At 57.6% G+C, this 18,919-nt stretch overlaps 2 protein-coding genes across 21 annotated transcripts in view; one reads left to right on the forward strand and one right to left on the reverse strand.

Moving 5' to 3' along the window:
- TANGO2 (transport and golgi organization 2 homolog) overlaps positions 1-17,631 on the reverse strand; it is a 48,098-nt gene extending 30,467 nt beyond the window's left edge. For 5 of the 13 annotated variants that reach the window (XM_063722963.1, XM_063722961.1, XM_054543652.2 and 2 more), the window contains exon 1: positions 13,507-13,531. The gene's annotated coding sequence lies outside the window, so the exon portion shown is untranslated. Of the gene's footprint in view, positions 1-13,314; positions 13,569-17,435 lie in introns of those variants that run through there. The other 8 variants (XM_054543655.2, XM_002830857.5, XM_054543648.2 and 5 more) reach the window with 7 other exon arrangements.
- A 246-nt stretch (positions 17,632-17,877) lies between these two features.
- ARVCF (ARVCF delta catenin family member) overlaps positions 17,878-18,919 on the forward strand; it is a 59,608-nt gene continuing 58,566 nt past the window's right edge. For 3 of the 8 annotated variants that reach the window (XM_054543667.2, XM_054543659.2, XM_054543665.2), the window contains exon 1: positions 17,940-18,047. The gene's annotated coding sequence lies outside the window, so the exon portion shown is untranslated. Of the gene's footprint in view, positions 18,048-18,919 lie in introns of all 8 variants that reach the window. The other 5 variants (XM_054543661.2, XM_024240236.3, XM_024240237.3 and 2 more) reach the window with 4 other exon arrangements.

Raw genomic sequence — 18,919 nt, forward strand, 5'->3', positions numbered from 1 at the left:
TCTTCCTTCAAGACAGTCCCCCACATGCACATCTCCTTCCCTGCAACAGCACCAACCCCACCCCACACGCCACCAGTGGAGGCAGCCCTGCCTCTGCCTCCGACAGCATGGCCCACTCACCTGGGATGCAGGCCCTACAGGCCCCGCTCAGCACACACACTCGCCATCCCACAGGACCTGAGGGCCCCAAGCACCCACAGCAGCTAGCATGGACACGTGCCGGGGACACGCTGGGTGACTGCACACTTAGCATATACCTCGTCCTCACCCGGGGACCTCTGGGGCCCAGAGCAGGCAGTTTTCCACAATGCAAACGAGTGCAGAACGGAGATTAGATTCCGAGGCCACCCAAGGGTGACACCCAAGTTCCCTGAAATGTGCACATGTGCAATGATTTAATACATGGCTCCAGGGCAGAGCCAATGCTCACAGCTGGGACATGGGACAGCCAAGAAGCTACTCAAATACTGAAGAGACCCAAAAAGATTCCTCCAAGAAAAGTCTAATGAGTGGGGAGGGAGGTGAAGAGGGCTCAGTGTACGTGCCTCCACAAGCACGGGCATCAGGGATGGCCGTTGGGGACCATCTGCTCCAGTGAGGAGCTGGTGGCTGTGCAGTTGAAGTGTTGGGATAGCAATAAGCGCCACGTGCAGACGCACTGGGTGGGGGGGATGGGCAGCCATTTGAGATGGTCTGCTGGCCACCACTCTGCATAGGATGGGAAGCTAAAGGGTGTGCCGTTGCAAGGGGGCCCTGTGGGAAGCAGACTGGGGGGCTGGAAGTGAGTTGGGTCCCCTTGCCGGGTGCCCTGGAAGTGCCCACAGGGGGCCATCATCCGAGGGTGGGCAGGCTACTAGGGCCAATCCTTTTAGTAAAAACAACTCAAGATGCTCGATAAAATATGAAAACATCTTAAAAATTGCCAGGAGCTGATGAGCTCATGCAGCATTTGGCCAACACTTCGGAGAGCGTGGCCCACAGAGGACAGCAGAACACAGTGGCCAATCCTGCCTGAGAGCGTTTGCCCACTGAACACACTGAGGCTCATGCTCTGGTGGCCTCGGGGGCGAAGGAGACAGAAGACAAGGTCCAGTCACCTCCACAGGATGGAGAACCTAACAGAAGACTCTCCCCTAATTTAGGCTGGGACTCCAAAGAGCAATGCTCAGGGAGAAATGAACTACAGCCGCAGCCACCCCCAGGGGTCATGGGGACATTGCACAAAAGTGAGGGGAAGTTCCTGAGAAGCTGTGGCACAGCCAGTCGTCCAGGTCCACACTGGGGGTACAAGGACCCGCAAGCCAAGCACAGTTTTAAGGGGTTCCAGCACTTGTAGTGTCCCTGTGCCTGAAGTTTTCTCTGCAGAAAGATATCTTCATCCTATACTTCAAAGAAGTCTCAAAATCATTTTTCAAAGACCAGAAGCAGTACATAGTCAGAAAGAACCACATAATGAAAGAAGCACCATGAGCAAGAACCAGCAGAAAGATAACCGTACATGCATCATCAACCAACCATGCTCTGATGGCAGAAAGAAAACAGACAGCTCAGAAACATCTGCAGGGGAAAGGAAGTGATGAAGAGCAAACCGGGTTTACAAAGCAGCAAAAGGAACTCGGTTTTTTGTTTGTTTGTTTGTTTGTTTGTTTTTGCTCTTGTTGCCCAGGCTGGCTGGCATAATCTCGGCTCACCGCAACCTCCGCCCCCCCGAGTTCAAGCGATTCTCCTGCCTCAGCCTCCCGAGTAGCTGGGATTACAGGCATGCACCACCATGCCCAGCTAATTTTGTATTTTTAGTAGAGACGAGGTTTCTCCATGTTGGTCAGGCTGGTCTCCAACTCCTGACCTCAGGTGATCCACCCACCTCGGCCTCCCAAAGTGTTAGGATTACAGGCATGAGCCACCATGCCTAGCCAAAAGAACTCTTAGGAAGCTATTTTAGAAATGAAAGCTTCAGTGACTGCACATTAAAGCTCGGCTGTGGGTTTAAGAGCAGATCAGGTGCAGCTGATGATGCAGAACCATCCTGAATGCAGTGCAGGAAGATGGGGAGCACACTGGGCTTTGGAGGTGCACCCAGGTGTCCACCTGCTAGGTGCCACAGATGGGGTGGGCCCAGCACTCACCATGTGGCCAGAAGACACAAGTCCCTTCACTCTGGAGGAGCTGGTCTTTCCTGCACATGAGAACCCTTGGCTGCAGTCACTGGAGAAGCCCTGCCAGCTGGTCTCTACTGGAATCCCACTGGCCTGGAGCCCAGGGCTGCCCAAGGCCTGCTCACCAGGGACATGCTCCTCTGGGGTGTTAGAGAAGGCCATTGGTCTCAACTTCAGCCAACCTCAGCCCTCCCTGGCTGCACGCCCAGCTGCTGGCAAGGCCATGGATGAGGGCAGTTCTGGCCACTGATACACATAGGACAGACAGACAGAAAGGCACCCCCAGTTCAGCTGCAGGACCCCACCATCCTAGCTGGCCAGGGTGCAGGGGCAGCAGACCAGCCCTCCAGGCACCAGTGGCAGGGAGGGCTCCATGGTCCAAGGGAAGGCCATCAACAGATCTCCGGATAGCCTGGCACTGGAGGTGTGGGCGCAGAGCCAAGGGCTGTGGCCTCGACGAAGACGCGGTCATTGGGAGGGAAGGACCAGAGGAAAGCCAGCCCCTGGGGAGGGGACCATCAGGAACTGCCTTTCTCTCCAATCCCTCGCCCCCTGCTCGAGCCAGGCACACTGCCCACTGGCCCCCAACCCAGCTCTAGCCAGCAGGTCTCCCCCTCCCCCTGCCAGCTTCACCTATCCCGACCTGTGACCTTGCCTTTGCCTGGGCCCCTGTGTGCTCCCTAAGCCAAGCCCTGCAGGTTCCCTAGGTCCTACAAGGCCCCCACGCAGGCCCACCACAGCATTCCAACACCCTCTCATGCCTGCTGACTTGCCAGGCTCTGGGAGGGAGCCATTGATATAGTCCTTGTCCTTTTGGTCACCACATCTTGATCTGGGCGCAGGGCAGGTGGGCACACGGGCAGCCAGGACCACTTCCCACAACTTCCACAGGTCCCATCACACCAGGTGAGGCTGGGCTCCTCAGGGCATCTCTTGTGCCACACAGAGCTCGCCCTTAAGGGTGCCCGAGTTGGTCAACTCTACAGGAGGGTTGGTATCCCAGGGAGAATCGTGTCTGGCTTTCCAGGTGAGGCCCCACCCTGCCTGTCCCCACCCCTGCCCTGGGCTCAGCATTTGGGCCAAGCCCAACGAACTCTTAGCATGTCCTTGGCAGTCCAAGAAGGCCAGAGTGGTCAAAGCCACGCAGGGTTGGCCCTGAGGCCCAGGCGGCCAGAGCCAGACCACAAAGAGCAGCTGGAGGAAGTGGCAGGCAGGAGGGTCTGGGGTCCAGCCAGCAGCCTTGCCCTGGGTCTCAGAGGCCACAGCCCAGAGGCATCTGACCATCTGCAGGAAGCCACGCCCAGTCTCTGCATCCTGCACAGGACCCCGCCTGCCCCAAGGGGCTACGACCACCCGGGCAGCCTGCACACAACCACCAGGCTTGCAGAAGCAGTCAGATGGTGGCCACATGCCCATCCTCTCCAGGCGGAAAATGCTTACACCCCCCCATCCCATCACCTGGCCTCACGGCCACCGGGATAGCAGTAGGGCAAGTAGGTTACAGGGCGGGTGGGGCAGGCGCCGCAAAACCCGGCTGACAGGGTGGGTCCAACCCCAACCGGAAGGAGGCTGGGCCAGGGCACCACAGGTGGGAAGATGCTGATGAGCTCCTCCCTGTGCTGTGTGCTGTGCAGCTGTGATCTCATCCCACCAAGAGTCCCAGGTCACATGGAGGGGATGGGCAAGGTGAGCCTGGAGGGGCTCATGGTGGGGCACCTGCTGGTTGGGCTACAGGTGAAGAAGCAGTGAGCTGGCCACCCCGAGCAGGCACACGTGGGATGCTGGGATCAAGTGGGCCTGCTGGACCCTGCGCCCACGGCATGGCAGCCCCCAAAAGAGCCAGGATGGCCTCGGCACTGGATCTGTTCATTTGTAGCTCTGCTCTGCCCAGCCACGCTGTGGACACTCCTGGAAGTCAGCATGCTGCCTTCTGCTATCCCATAGCAGGATCTGCTGATCCCCGCCAGGGTGCAAGAGGTCCCTGGGCAAGCTGGTGATGGGCAGCCAGCTTCCTCCTGGCCATGGTGGTCACTGTGCTCACATGTGGTCCTACTAGAAACATCATCTTGAAAGCAACTGGCATGACACAGGCACATGGCCAGGCCCCACCAGGCCCCAGCCCAGATATGTAGTCCAGGCTGACGACAGGAGGCCGTGTGGGCAGCAGTCGAGAGGAGCCATACTCCAAGACTGAAAGCACGGCCTGTGAGGTGGGCAAATGTGCTGCCACCGACCTAAGACACCAGCACAGCGCAGCAGGGCAACGTGGCATGGTGGTGAGGTTCCTGAGCCAGGACAAGAAAAGAAGCGTTGTTCTCACGGCTACTTGAGGAAACACATCACCTCCACTCTGTCGCCCAGGTGCAGTCGTGTGATCATAGCTCACCGCAGCCTCGAACTCCTGGGCTCAAGCCATCCTCCCACCTCAGCCTGTACCACTGCCTCCCGGAGCATATAGGGACTTGGTAGACACACAAGGGACGAAAGGATGTGCGTCGTGAGGCTCATCCATATCTGAGAAAGTCCAGCTCCTCTCACACAGATGTGATGAAAGAGGTTGCCTTTGTGATGGTCAACAATTACGACCCCCAGTAGAGTGCCATCTCCAGTCGGGCCAGGCACCCTGCCTCCCTGCAGCCCAGACAGCTAGAGTGAATGCCCGGGGTACATGCGCAGCCTCTGTGCAGGGAGGCCTGGGAACAAATCACTTGGGACTTTGGTGTGGCCTTTGCCAACCCTGCCAGGGAGGTAAGAGGGGGACAGTCACTGTGAGCTCACCATGTGACTGCAAATGCCACCAGTCTCAGCAGGGACAGAGCATAGGCCTCTTCCAGGGAGGAAATCCCCCCAACACTCCTGGAGTCCCTCAGCACCCCTGAGCCTGGCCAGAGGCTCTATGAGATAAGAATGGAAAGAGAGAGCCCTCTTCACACTGCAGCCAAGGGCTTCTCGTCCTCTAAGAATACCAGTGTGGGTGGAATTCTTCCCAGAATCCCAGCATACGTTCCCCTGGCCTAACAACCTGGTAATTCTGCAAAACAGGAAGAAAGCCTGGACTTGGCATGGGTTATTCTTAGTGCATGCCGCTGTCTGTGAAGGACGGAAGCTTTCCAGGCACTCTGGGCCCATCTGCTGATGCTTTCGAGAACTCTCCCAGCGTGCACCGTCCTCTCTGCCCACCTTCTGCTTCTGAGAGCCACCCCACTCTGGAATCCCCTCTCCAGCCTAGGGCTCCTCCCCTGGCTTCTCAGAGGAACCAACAGGGCCTTCTGTCCTAAGGCCAAATGGAAATGGGCTAAACTCCCTCTCTAAGAAGAATGAGACTCCAGTTGAGGCAAGCCCCAAACCTCACTCCATGCGGTGTCTAAAAAAGGCATGACAAGAAAACCACTCAGACAGAATGCTTGGGCAAAGATGGGCCAGAGCCACAGGCAGACAGCAGCAGCGGCAGTGACCCCAGCCAGGGCTGCGTGGGGACAAGGTCTGGCACCCTGATGGATGCGCACATGGCCTGCTGCCCGGCAGTGAGGATCTGCTTCCCTGGCTCTCAGTGCTCACCACACAGGCAGGTAGGTGGGGTGGAGGGTGGGCAGTGACCTTGCAGAGGCCCATGGGGAAAAGAAGCAAGGGGGACAAGGGCCATGCTGACAGGGCCTCAAATGGAGGACCCAGTGGGGAACAGGCAGACCTCAGTGCTGCAGGGCAAATCCAGGCCACCCTCCTGCATGTCCCAGAACCCACTACTGCCAGCCTCCCCTTCCAAAGAGGCCAACAGGCATCAGGCACCGGACCATGCCAGTCGCCCATCCCACACCAACCAGCACCACCTCCACTAGCTTTTGTATAATACCAAGAAACGCTGGTCCCTCTCATATGCTGCCTGCTCATTCACCCTCTATTCAGCCTGTCTGTGCCCCAGCCCAAGGCTGAGTCTCCTGCTGCCACGACTGGCAGCTCTGGAGGCTGGTGGGACCCATAGTTGTTAATCCCATCGCTCAGGCCACCCAGGAGCACATTCTGGGGGGAAACATTTCCAATGACATTTAATGGGCCAAAGCCCCATCCCGGCAGGGCTCATGTCTGTCATCCCAGCACTTTGGGAGGCTGAGGCAGGAGGATTGTTTGAGGCCAGGAGTTTAAGGCCAGCCTGTGAAACACAGCAAGTCCCTGTCTACAAAAAGCAAATAAAAACAATTAGCCAGGCGCAGTGGTATATGCCTGTGGTCCCAACTACTTGGGAGGCTGAGGTAGGAGGATGGCTTGAGCCTGGAAGATCAAGGCTGCAGTGAATTATGATCATGTCACTGCACTCCCACAATAGAGCAACAGAGGGAGAGTCTGTCTCAATATAATACTAATAATATAATAAAATAAGGTTGGGTGCAGTGGCTCATGGCTGTAATCCCTGCACTTTGGGAGGCTGAGGCGGGCAGATCATTTGAGGTCAGGAATCCAAGACCAGCCTGGCCAACATGGTGAAACCCGGTCTCTACTAAAAATACAAAAATTAGCCAGGCATGGTAGTGCAGGCCTGTAATCCCAGCTACTCAGGAGGCTGAGGCAGGAGGATCACTTGAACCCAGGAGCCGGAGGGTGCCGTGAACCGAGATTGTGCCACTTCACTCCAGCCTGGGTGACAGCGTGAGACTCCGTTTCAAAAAAGTAAAGTAAAATAAAATAAATAATAATAAAATAAAATTAGCCAAGCATGGTGACATGCATCTGTAGTCCCAGCTGCTCAGGAGGCTGAGGCAGAAGTATTGCTCGAGCCCGGGAGTTTGAGGCTGCAGTGAGCTATGATAGCACCACTGCACTCCAGCCTGGGTGACAAGGCAAGACTCTGAGTCTCAAAAAAAAAAAAAAGGAAAAAAAGCCTCAGCCAAGGGCTGCCTGTGGCGCCAGAGTGTTCTTAACCTGCCTGCACACACATGTGAGCAGATGCATGTATGCTGTGGGGTTAACACACTAGGGTCCCATTGCTCTGTTCTCCCTGATTGGCCATGAGGTCTGTCTCCACCAGAACCATGTCCCCACTGGTTCACCACTGCCCAGCTTTCCCGCTGCTCTGCCTCTCAGCTCTGGCTGGTGTCTTAGTCCCATCAAGTGACCATCCCTAGCACATGCTCTGCACATGGGGTGATTTGGCTGTGTCCACCACCAAATCTCACGTCGAATTTAATTCCCAGTGTTGGAGGTGGGACCTGGTGGGAGGCGATTGGATCATGGGGGCAGAATTCTCATGAAAGTTTAGCACCATCCCCCCCGGTACTGTACAGTGATACAGTTCTCACGAGATCTGGTTTTAAGTGTGTGGCACCTCCCCCATCTCTCTCTTCCTCCTGCTCCAGCCGTGTGAAGTGCCGGCTCCCGCTTTGCCTTCTGCCATGATTGTAAGTTTCCTGAGGCCTCCCCAGAAGCTGAGCAAATGCCAGCATCATGCTTCCTGTACACCTTGCAGAACCGAGAGCCAATTAAACCTCTTTTTTTAATAAATGACCCAGTCCCAGGTATTTCTTTACAGCAGTGGGAGAGCAGCTGAGGACATTCCTAGGATAGACCCAAGAGGTGGAATTGCTCCATCCACGGGTGACGCTTTCCGATAAACAGACTTGGCCAAGTCCCCGCTAACGTCTAGCACCAGAACCTGTTGCCACTCACCCACCTCCAGGGTGTATGCAGTGTAGGAAATGTTCCCGCCAGGGTTTTATGGGCATCCCCCACTGGCTGGGCAACTTGTGACCTCCTGTATTTTCTTGCCTACAATTCACCAACATGGGTACTGACTGCTAGGCCTTTGTCTCACTGACCCGTAGTGCAGCTGGTGTGATGTGGGCAACCATGCGCCTGTCCCAGGCCTGCAACCGTTTTCTCCCTAGCCATCCCCTGCCTTTCAGCTCTGCCTGTGATGCTGCCTAGTAGAAATAGCCTTATATTACATGGGATTTTCCCATCATTACTGTACAGCAGTCATGTCCCGTCCTGCTAAAGGCCCTCCCTGGCCCAAAATGAGAACTCCTTTTTCTTATCTACCTTGTATGGTTGCACAGTGGTGAAGCTCTTTTTTTTTTTTGAGACGAAGTCTCGCTATGTCGCCCAGGCTGGAGTGCAACGGCGTGATCTCAGCTCACTACAACCTCCGCCTGCTGGGTTCAAGCAATTCTCCTGCCTCAGCCTCCCGAGTAACTGGGATTACAGGCGCGTGCCACCATGCCTGGCTAATTTTTGTATTTTTAGTAAAGACAGGTTTTCACCATGTTGGTCAGGCTGGTCTTGAACTCCTGACCTCATGATTCCCCCCCCTCAGCCTCCCAAAATTCTGGGATTATAGGCAAGAGCCACCACGCCCAGCCTTGGTGAAGCTCTTGGATCTGCCCACTGTCTGCCTGTGTGACTGCTGTGAGGTGGGGACCACCCATGCTTCCGAGACGCACAGCCAATTGTCCTCAGGTGGCCGCTGGCCATCCAGTCTGGCCCACCTCAGCCACACCCTGGACTCCTAGTCACACGGGCCCCTTGAGGCCTTAAATGTGTCACCAGGCCTCTGATGCTACAGTAGTCACCCTAGCTTCAATGCATTCTCAGGTGTCTAGAGGGCACCCTCCAGACTGTCCCCCTTGGCTATTCAAAGAACCTTCCAAACCTGCCTAGATCACGCCATGCCCCAACCCCTGCTCACCATGCCAGGCACTCTGCAGGTGCCCAAGTCCACAAAGTGACACAGTAAGAAAGTCCATAACCTGGAAAGGAAGCCAGCCTGTGCCCTTCCAAGGTGATGAATAGGAACAAGCTCCTGTTCCTGAGGCAGCAGGGAGGTCCCAGCCAGAAGATAGCACTCTGCTTGGTCTTTCATGCAGAGGCCAGAGATAAGCAACATCTGCCCATGGGGACAGAAGGCAGGGCAGGGCCACCTGATCTAGGCAGTCACTGGGGGACACGAGGGAGATGTCTGGGTGCTGGTGGTGGTGTGATATGGATGGTAGCTGTGTGGCTGGGTTCACTTTGTACAATCTGTCATGCCAGACACTGAAAGCGTCCACACCCAGTGGGCATGCTTCCCGGCGGGGAACAGTAATGTCTACCCTCAAAAGAAAGTGCACTGGCCAGGCACAGTGGCTCACGCCTGTAATCCCAACACTTTGGGAGGCCAAGGCAGGTGGATCACCTGAGGTCAGGAGTTCAACACCAGCCTGGCTAAAATGGCGAAACCCTGTCTCTACTAAAAATACAAAAATTAGCAGGGCGTGGTGATGCATGCCTGTAATCCCAGCTACTCAGGAGGCTGAGGCAGGAGAATCGCTTGAACCCGAGAGGCGGAGGTTGCAGTGGCACGATCTCAGCTCACTGCAACCTCTGCCTCCGGGATTCAAGCGATTCTCCTGCCTCAGCCTTTTGAGGTGACAAAGCAAGACTCCGTCTCAAAAAGTGAAAAAAAAGAAAGTGTACAGATCCTGCCCTCCTTCCCTGCCGGAGCTGGGACATTTCCATGGGCAGGGAAGAGAGGGAAGGAAGGGCAAGAACCCATGAGTCACTTGTTCACAGAAAGCAAGAGAAGACCCAATCAGCCCCGGTGCAAGACAGCTCTGCATAGGACGGGGTGCAGCTGGGCTGTCACAGCAACACCATACCCGGTGACCCTGGGGGCCAGAAGGGATGGGACACAGGCTTTTGGTGGAACCACTTCCCTTTGGCAACCAAAAAGGCAAGCATAGCACATGGGCAGAGGGGAGGTGTGCTAAGCAGAAAGCAGTGGTGACAGAGGAATGGCAAGCTATTAGTACCACAGGGCCAAGGGGACCTAGACACTTGGGAGGGTAGCTGTAAAGTCGGGCTCCTATTGGGCGACTGAGCCCTATAGTTTGCTGCCCCCATTTAATGGCCTCAGTGGCCACAAGGGCTGGTGCTGCAGGGCTGAGCAGCCGGGCGCCCAATCCCCACCCCTTGTAATCCCCACCCCATCAGCGGTGGCAGCCCCCAGGGGCGGAGCTTGAAAGCATGAGTTGCTCTTTTCAAAGGACAAGGCAGACACAGACATGTGACGCGGGCTCCCGGTGGCTGCCAGCAGAAGAGGTAAACACACATGGGAACACAGTGTCGCTGTTCACGGGGCCTGGGCAAAGAAAGACCTAACGTCGGGAAACCCTCTGAGTCTCCAGACCACTGCAATGCCCTGCTCCCTCTTATCTCCGCAGCAAGAGCTCACCAGTCTACACTCTCTGGCTATTAAATGGCATTTTTTATTTTTATTTTTATTTTTAGATGGAGTTTTGCTCTTGTCACCCAGGCTGGAGTGCAATGGTCCTGTTGGGTGGGCTGGAGGCAGCTGGAGAGGGTGACCTCTCTCACTGTAACGTGCGCCTCCTGGGTTCAAGCAATTCTCCTGCCTCAGCCTCTCGAGTAGTTGGGATTACAGGCGCCTGCCACCACGCCCAGCAAATTTTTGTATTTTTTTTTTAGTAGAGATGGGGTTTCACTATGTTGGCCAGGCTGGTCTCGAAATCCTGACCTCAGGTGATCCACCTGCCTCGGCCTCCCAAAGTGCTGGGATTATAGGTGTGAGCCACTGTGCCGGGCCTAAATGGCATTTTATTATGACACATATTCTTTTTTTTTTTGAGATGGAGTCTCGCTCTCTTGCCCAGGCTGGAGTGCAGTGGCACGATCCCGGCTCACTGCAAGCTCTGCCTCCCGGGTTCACGCCATTCTCCCGCCTCAGCCTCCCGAGTAGCTGGGACTACAGGTGCCTGCCACCACCACGTCCGGCTAATTTTTTTTGTATTTTTAGTAGAGACGGGGTTTCACCGTGTTAGCCAGGATGGTCTCGATCTTCTGGCCTCGTGATCCACCCACCTCGGCCTCCCAAAGTGCTGGGATTACAGGCGTGAGCCACCGTGCCTGGCCTATCATGACACATTTTCTACAGTGGTATTCTCTCCTCAGATCTTCACAATGCTTCTGGGGCATTACTTCAGCCTCACATCAGAGGATCACCGTCTCTTCCCAGTTCCAAGGAATAGCACAAACAAGAGGCATCGTGAGCAGACAGCAAGCTCTGGACACAGGGCGGCCCCATCCTCAGGCCCTCCTGGGAGGAACACTCAGCTTCCTCACAAGCCAGGGACAGGCCAGCCTCGCAGCGGCCCCTGCGGCCTGAGTGGTTAGTAAAAACAAAAAGAAAGGGGCACTCCTACCATGCCCGCAAAGAGGATGAAGGCAAACACAAGTTTCAAGTTAGCATGGCACTGAAGATCTCGATGGATGCACCCCCAAATGTCAGCAAGTGCACCAGGGGAGCAGCCGCTGAGAGAAGGAGGCCGGCCTTTTTTATTTTTAAGCATGCATAAACTATTTTTGCAGTGTAAAAGGGAAGTTGAGAGAAAAAGGGGAAAAAGCTCTGATAACCTCAAAAGGCAGCTCAATGCTTCTGGGGTGACCTTGTTTTCACGGAGCCCATCCTCATGGTAGGGATAGGCTTGTTTTCAAGACAGCCCAAGCCCTATGGTAGGGGCCAACAAAGGCCAGGCTCTGTCATGCTGCTGCCATGTGCTGACTGACACGTCACCAAAGGATGGGCCCTGCTTCTCATGCATCTGGAGTGTCAATGACAAGCATGGCCCTACTTCGAGAAGTCTTCCCAGCCTTCCTATCCCGGGCCATTTCTCTCCAGACCCCTTCTGGGGTCCCTGAGAAGCCCCTCATATCTCCGTGGGTGTTTTCAGAAGCAGCACCCTTGGGTGCCCTCCAAGTTCGCCATCTGGCGCAGAAGCCGGGCACAGGATCAAGTTCCCAGGACACTGCATGTGATTACACACACTGCAAAACGTAATCAGAATGACAGCCCACAAGTGAAGACCAAGGAAGCACAAGGGGCTGGGCAGCCCAGGAAGAGCTGACAGCTGGTCACCTTAGCTCAGGGAAGGGCTATGGCCACCACACATCACAGCAGTCAGGGGCTTGGTCTGAGGGGCCTGCAGTCTGAGGACATGCAAGTAACACAAAGCTGTGTAGGGGTCCAAGGGGGTGGGGGCACCAGGGCACCCCACCCTGGACCACCAGAGCACTAGGATCCTGTGGGAACAGAGGCTCTGCTGTGTCCATCTAACAACATGGTCACCCTCTCCAGCTGCCCCCAGCCCACCCAACAGGACACAGACGCAGGAACGCTCCTAAGAGAGTGGCCCAGGAGTAGTAGAGGCACTGGGAGCGGGCCCTGGCTCTGAATGACCTTGGGAACACCATCTGCCCCCTTAGCCTGAGTTTTCCTTGTGTGAGCAGGATTGGATCAATGAATGCTTGCCCCAAAAGGCTGCCCAGAGGCAAATGAGCTAGCGTGAGAAAGCCTTCCAAAGAGCTACTCAGCTACCCCCTTTTAGCTGCCGTCACATCTGCCTCATGGAAGAGGGCACTGTGCCCAGAATGGCAGCAAAACAGTGGTCAGCAGGTCTAGAGCCACACGACAGGCCTGGCCAGTGCAGACACGCCTGGCCAGGGCAGGGCATATGACATTCCTGAAAAGGAAGGGGGCCTGAAGCCCAGGGACTTGTCCAAGGGCAGACGGTTCACTCTAAAGCTTGTGGCCCATCAGGAAGCCAAGGGAGCACAGGAGAGGCGCTGGGGGCAGGGAAGGTGGGGGTCTCAGCAAACAGCCCTCTGTGCCCACTTCCCTAGAGGAAAACGGGCAAAGCCCAGGCTGCTACAAAGCCCAGCGGTGGGGCAAGGACTGCCCTGAGTGCAGCCCTGCCAGCCCCTATCTCTGACGCTCTGGAGGTGGGGGTGGGGGATCTAACTACCCAAACCTCCCCAGGAAGGCCGCATCCAGGCACAGGGATGACCCAGCACTTACTGTCTACTCACACCCACATTAGCTGTCACCCTGCTGGCCCGCAGCAGGCCGCGGGTAGGGGACAGAGTGACTGGGCGCCAGAGCTGTCCCTGATGCTGGCCAAGGCCGCGCAGCCCACCCACCCTGCAGGGACCACGCAGCTCCCAGCCCTGCCAGTCTCAGCCTCCCCGCAGCGAGTCTGGTCCCACCTGCCAGCGTCCCTCGCATCCCGTGCTAGCGGGGATTATCAAAAACGCCTTCCAGTAACGCGCGGGGCATTTTCGTCGGCCGGGATCGACGTGGTCGCCCCTGACCCAGCCGCCTGATTCTATACCATACCTCAGAAAGGGGAAACTGAGGCAGGGCGAGGAGGTGCGGCCAGCCCACCCACCTTCAAGCAGCCTGGCCCGGTCCGCGCACCCAGAGCCCACAGCCCGGAGCCCGGAGCCCGGAGCCCGGAGTCCGGTACCCCTAAGCCCAGGCCGGCCAGGCCACGAACGGAGTCGGCCAGCCCGGGAGCCGCGCACTCACCGCCTCAGCCGCCGCCGACTTCCGGGTGCCGCGCCCGCGCGCCACCGCAGCCAGCCCAGTACCCGCCCGGCCCGAAGCCGGTGCGTTCACCATTGGGCCGCGCAGCGAGGGGCGGGGCGGCGCGCCGCATGCCGGCGTCCCGTTGGCTGGGCGCGCTATCGCTCGGAGGCTGCAGACTCCTGGCGCCCCGCCCCCGGGGCTGCGCCAAAGCTTGGGACTGCGCGGGCGTCTGAGCGCTTCCTGATCCGGCGGCCTTCGGGGACTCCGCGGCTCCCTGCCTGCAGGGACGCCGTGGGAGGTCGCAGCCGCCCCTGAGTCCATGCCCTCATGGACACCATCTGTCACCTGCTTACCCTGCGGCCTCTCTCGGAAGAGGTACAGGAATGCTCACTTCCGGACCGGCCCCCTCAGACTGCGTCCTGGTCTCCCCATCCTGTCCACTCAACCCCACCTCTGGACCTGGCCATCCTCCTCCTGGTCATCCCTTCCTTCACATTATGGCCTCCAGGTCGGCTCTTTCCTCCTTGATGTCCCTATCATTCCCAGTATGTACCCCCAGACCCTGGACTAGGCATTTGAGCACTATACCCTGCACACCCACCACCTCCCCCACTTCCACCCCCCAGTGTAGCTTTTGAGCTCACATCCAGGTCCAGGCCCCAGTGACGAGGGGCCGGCCCAGCTTGACTTGTGCAGGGTGAGCAGGTGGGCACTGACTGGGGCCCTCCCAACAGGACAGAGGCATCAGCTGGGACCCCTGCTCCTGTGGCCTCTGGGCTGTGCCTGGGCCTATGCGGCAGAAAGGTGGAGAGTCAAAGCCCAGAGGCTCAGTCCCTGCCTCAAAGTGAGCACTCAAAACACTATGACATGGATGACAAAGACATTAGGGATAATGATAATGTGCAAAGCACTCTAAACCCAATGTCTGGGTCAGCAGTTCTTTCACCCCACTTTATAGATGTAAACACTGAGACTTGGAGCAGTTATGTCATTCAGTTGAAGTCAAAAAAGGTGGCAAGCAAGAGAGACCACATTAGCTTCAACCTGCGTTGAAGACCTAGGTGCCCTGATGCCCTGCAGAAAACTGGGGCTCAGGGATGGGAAGAGCCTGGCTGGTAATCAGCAAAGGCAAGAGTCTAACCTGGACCTACATGCGGGCCCGTTGTGCTCCACACTTTTGCTGTCTTGTCTGTATTTCTCCTGGAACCCAACAGAACCTTTTACAAGGACTCCAGATGCCCAGGGACTCACGGCCAGCGGGCCGCAGACCCAGCCAGACATGGTTGTCTCTCCCACCATCCAGCAGTGGGATCGTGTGGGGCTGGTACCAGTGATTTCCCTCTGAGCAGCCAAACCTATGCAGTCTATAGGGCCAAGAGGTGGTGGTGGTGGACAAGTGGGATCTGGGGCTTGGGGGTGATGGACTGTGCCCTGGGGTTCATGGCAGCAGCTGGAGAGTGGGCTTCCCCAAAGCACCAGGCCATGCACCTCAAAGCTGGACATGAGTTGACCAAGGTTCCCTTTGCCCACAAAGAGGGATGCAGTAACATGTCAGATGGTGGTTTGCATCCTGTTCTGTCATAGCTTGTGGCCTTGGGCCAACCCCACCCTCAGCCATACTTTTCCCAGCTAGACAGAGCCAGAGCAGAGACTCTGATGTTCTTTGTCACCACTGACACTCCAGTCTGGATGACATGCGATGCCAGGAAGCAGGCGACAGCAGATGAAATGGGTGTAGGGTGGGCACCTAAGCCCTGGGATCTTGGGGCTGCAAGAGGCTCACTGGCATCCAACCTCTAATTGCACACAAACTCAGATAGGAAGCTCACTACCTTCTGTGGCCACTCTTTTGGTTTCAACAGCTCCAACTCTTGAAAAGTTCTTGACACCCAGCTGAAAGCATTTTCTCTCTGTGGCTTTCCCCAGGGGCCCCACAGCTGTCCGTATGGAGCTAGGTGAGAGGATGAGAGAGGGAGAACACTGGGCTACTGGTCCCTGTGGTCTCTTTTGCTGTGTTTTTCTTTTTTTTTTTTCTTTTTTTTTTTTTTTGAGATGGAGTCTTGCTCTGTCTCCTAGGCTGCAGTGCAGTGGTGCAATCTCAGCTTACTGCAACCTCCGCCTCCCAGGTTCAAGCGATCTCCTGCCTCAGCCTCCCAAGTAGCTGGGACTATGGGCGTCTACCACCATGCCCAGCTACTTTTTTTTGTATTCTTTTAGTAGAGACGGGGTTTTGCTATGTTGGCCAGGCTGGTCTCAAACTCCTGACCTCTGGTGATCCGCCTGCCTTGGCCTCCCAAAGTGCTGGGATTACAGGCAGGAGCCACTGCGCCCAGCCTCCCTTGTTGTGTTTCTGACCCCTGGCTGCAGCCTTATGGGCCGACTGCTGGACAGCGGTCCTGAGTCCTGTTTGAATTGGTGCTACCCCCACATCCTCTGACCTCAGCTAGTGATCCTGCCTGCCAAGGGCAGACAGGTCTCTGCAACCCTATGGGTGGTAGGGGTGGTGATGAGGGGAGAGGTAGTCTCACTTGCACAGATTTTGGTGTATGGTTCTCTCTTTTGCGCTCTTTCAACAGATGTCTGTCCAGTCCCTCTTGCAAGTGTGGGGAGGGGGTGGTGCAGGACCATGAGGTCACTGTCAGAAGAGGGGCAGGGTCCAATGGCCTTGGAGAGATGGCTGGGGGCAGCTGGACTCATTACGTCTACTCCTAAATGGAGGAAACGACCCCTCAGCTACACAGCACCTGAGCCAGAATGTCACCATGGTGCTGCTCCACAGGATGACAGCTACCTGGCTTGTGAGGGCCCCTATTCTAGGGACAGATACTTCATTCCACCCTCCCAGAGTAGCAAGCAACGACCCTACACCAGGAGGCCAATTGACATGTCAAGTGCCAGCTCCAATCGATTGATAGTAGCTGCCTGGCTCTGAAAGGCAGCTGGGATCGATTCACCATGCTGCCAGCACACAGATGGAACCAGCGGTGGTCCCAGCAGTGAGTTCTTGCCTTGGGCCATTTCATTTTCTTTGTCCTGGCCAAGGAATGATTGGATGAACACACTGGACTCCCAATATGGGTGGATAAGACAAGAGTGTCTGGTCAAACCCCCCCCACCACTCATAAGCATGGTTGTGGGCAGTTTGGTTCCCCAGGCGGCCTTGGAGAATGCAATGAGGCGAGGAACTGGTCATCTCCAGGTGCATCCAGGGCGGGAAAGGCTGACAGCATGCATGAGCCAGGGTCACTGGCTAAGAAGTCATTTCAGGACCTCCCCCTAGAAAAGCCCACTGGGCAGCATCCCTGCTGGTTCCCCCCCACACCACAAGGTTACGCAGAGCTGGCGGAGGGTCATGGTCCCACTCATGTCAGGTGCTCTCAATCTGGCAAGGAAATGCAACCTATGTGAATCTCAACAGGCAGTGAAGCAGCGTTTCTTCCTGACTCCAGGTAGGGTGAAGAAAATGGACAGTAGTACGGGGTGGGGGCATAAACGCACAACTCTGCCTCCCCAGACGGAGAGCTGTGGGGCTGTGAGGATGCCAGGAGGAGGTAAGAAACGGCGGCCCCATGGGGGGCCTGCAGGGTGGGACAAGCCCAAGAGGTCTCTACATCCAGGCCTGGTGGGGGAGGTGAGCCCCTGGTTTACCGAGGGGGTCCCTTCCTGCCCTCGGAAACACTGCAACTCCTACCTCCACCGTCTCCCCGCTGCGGGGGCCCAGAGGCGGTGAGGGTGAGAGAGCCCCCAGGCCTCAGGGTCAGACGACTGTGTACAAGCAAGTGAGAACCTCTCTGAGGCTGTTTCCCAACTGTAAAATGGGGATAGCAGCAGAACTCTCTCTCGCGGTTTGCGTGAGGAATACAATTCGAGGTCGACAAGAGGGCGCGTCGCGAAGCGCGCAGCGAGTAGCAGGAGCTGAAGAAGGATACCTGTGAACTGGGGGTGGTGATGGAGGCTACGCGGCCGGAGTCCGGGGAAGGGGCGCCGGCTCTGCCAGTCCCTGCTCGGGGCTGGATGGTCGGGGGATGTTCTCGTAAGTCGGCTGGGAGGGAGCGGTTCCGCGTACCCTGCCACCGCCGCGGCAAAGGTTCGGGCAGGTGCGGGGCCGCGGCCCCTCCGCGAGGGGGCCGGTCATCCGCCGGGACTGACATTCCGGAGGCCCAATGGTAAGCCGTCATCTCCGCGCATCCGCCCAATCGGCGCCGGTTGCCGTGCCGCGCCGGGTCTCTCGACCAATGGGAAAATTTGCGATCAGATGGGGCGGGGCGGAGATTCGCGTCGCCGGCCCGGTCCGCTTTGCGCACGGGCCGCGTGAGGGCGGGAGGGCTGGCCCGGGGTCTCGGGTTGCGCGCTGGGCCTGGAGGGAGGGGGCGGCCACCGCACGGGTCCGAGTTGCGGCCGCGTGGACTGCGACCCGCGCCGCGCCCTGGGAACGCCGCGCGCCGCGCCCTGGGAACGCCGCTCCCCGCGCGCCAGGGGACCCGGGGACGCCCTTCTGGGGTCCGAGGCCGCGCTGCGGGGCCGCCCACGCTGCGCTCCAGGTAAGCTTGAGCCAGTAGGCGGGGTGCGGGACCCGGGGCTGGGGCCTCGGGTCGGAGCCGGGACTGGGGGCGGGGCTGCAGATATGGGACGCGTTCCGGGCAGCGGTCCGGACAGGGTCCTATCCCGCCGGGCGTCGGAGCCAATCTCCGCCCCACCCGCGTCTTGTCCGCCCGCTCTGCGGCGCCCGAGACCCCGGGCCGGCGGGGGCGGGTCTCTTTGTGCGCGGTCTCGGGGCCCTACCCGACCCGGCCGGGCGCCTTGCGCTGAGCGCTCCAGCTGAGCGCGGCCCGACCCCGCAGCCGTGTCCGCCCCGCGCGACGCTTGGTGCCCAGCTGCCAGGGCCCTGCAGCCACGGAAACTTTCCAACGGCCCGAGGGGCGGCAGGCCGGGAACTTTCCTGGGGCAGCGCGCCGCCGGGAAGCGCAGGGGCACCGACGGCCCGGAGGTGTCCTCGCGCCGCGCTGCTCCTGCCGCCTCGGGGGTGAAAGAGGGCACGCCACCCGGACCCCCGGCCTGGGTCCCCCTCCCCACGCCGCCCTGCGCCCCGTCGGGGCCCGTGCAGAGACATGTCTTCTCCACTCTGAGGGAGCCTCTGCTCGGTTTGTTGGGGAGTCTCCCTGGGCAGGTGGCCTGAGAGCTCCAGCCTATTTTAATTTTTAAATAATTAAATATAGGCTGCTTACAATATTTCACCGTTTCTTAGCTATGTGTAATGTAACATACTTAAAATGGAACTAAAGGACTTCAGCTCCCTTTCCCTACACCCAGGCATATTTAGAAATAAGGAAAAGAAAGGTGCCCCGTGGGTATTTTTAAGAGTAGGCTCTTAATGCTGCTGTTTAATAACCTCAGGTGGGTACCCACGCTGCTG

Source organism: Pongo abelii, chromosome 23 (genome assembly GCF_028885655.2).
Source record: "Pongo abelii isolate AG06213 chromosome 23, NHGRI_mPonAbe1-v2.0_pri, whole genome shotgun sequence".
Lineage (NCBI taxonomy): Eukaryota > Metazoa > Chordata > Mammalia > Primates > Hominidae > Pongo > Pongo abelii.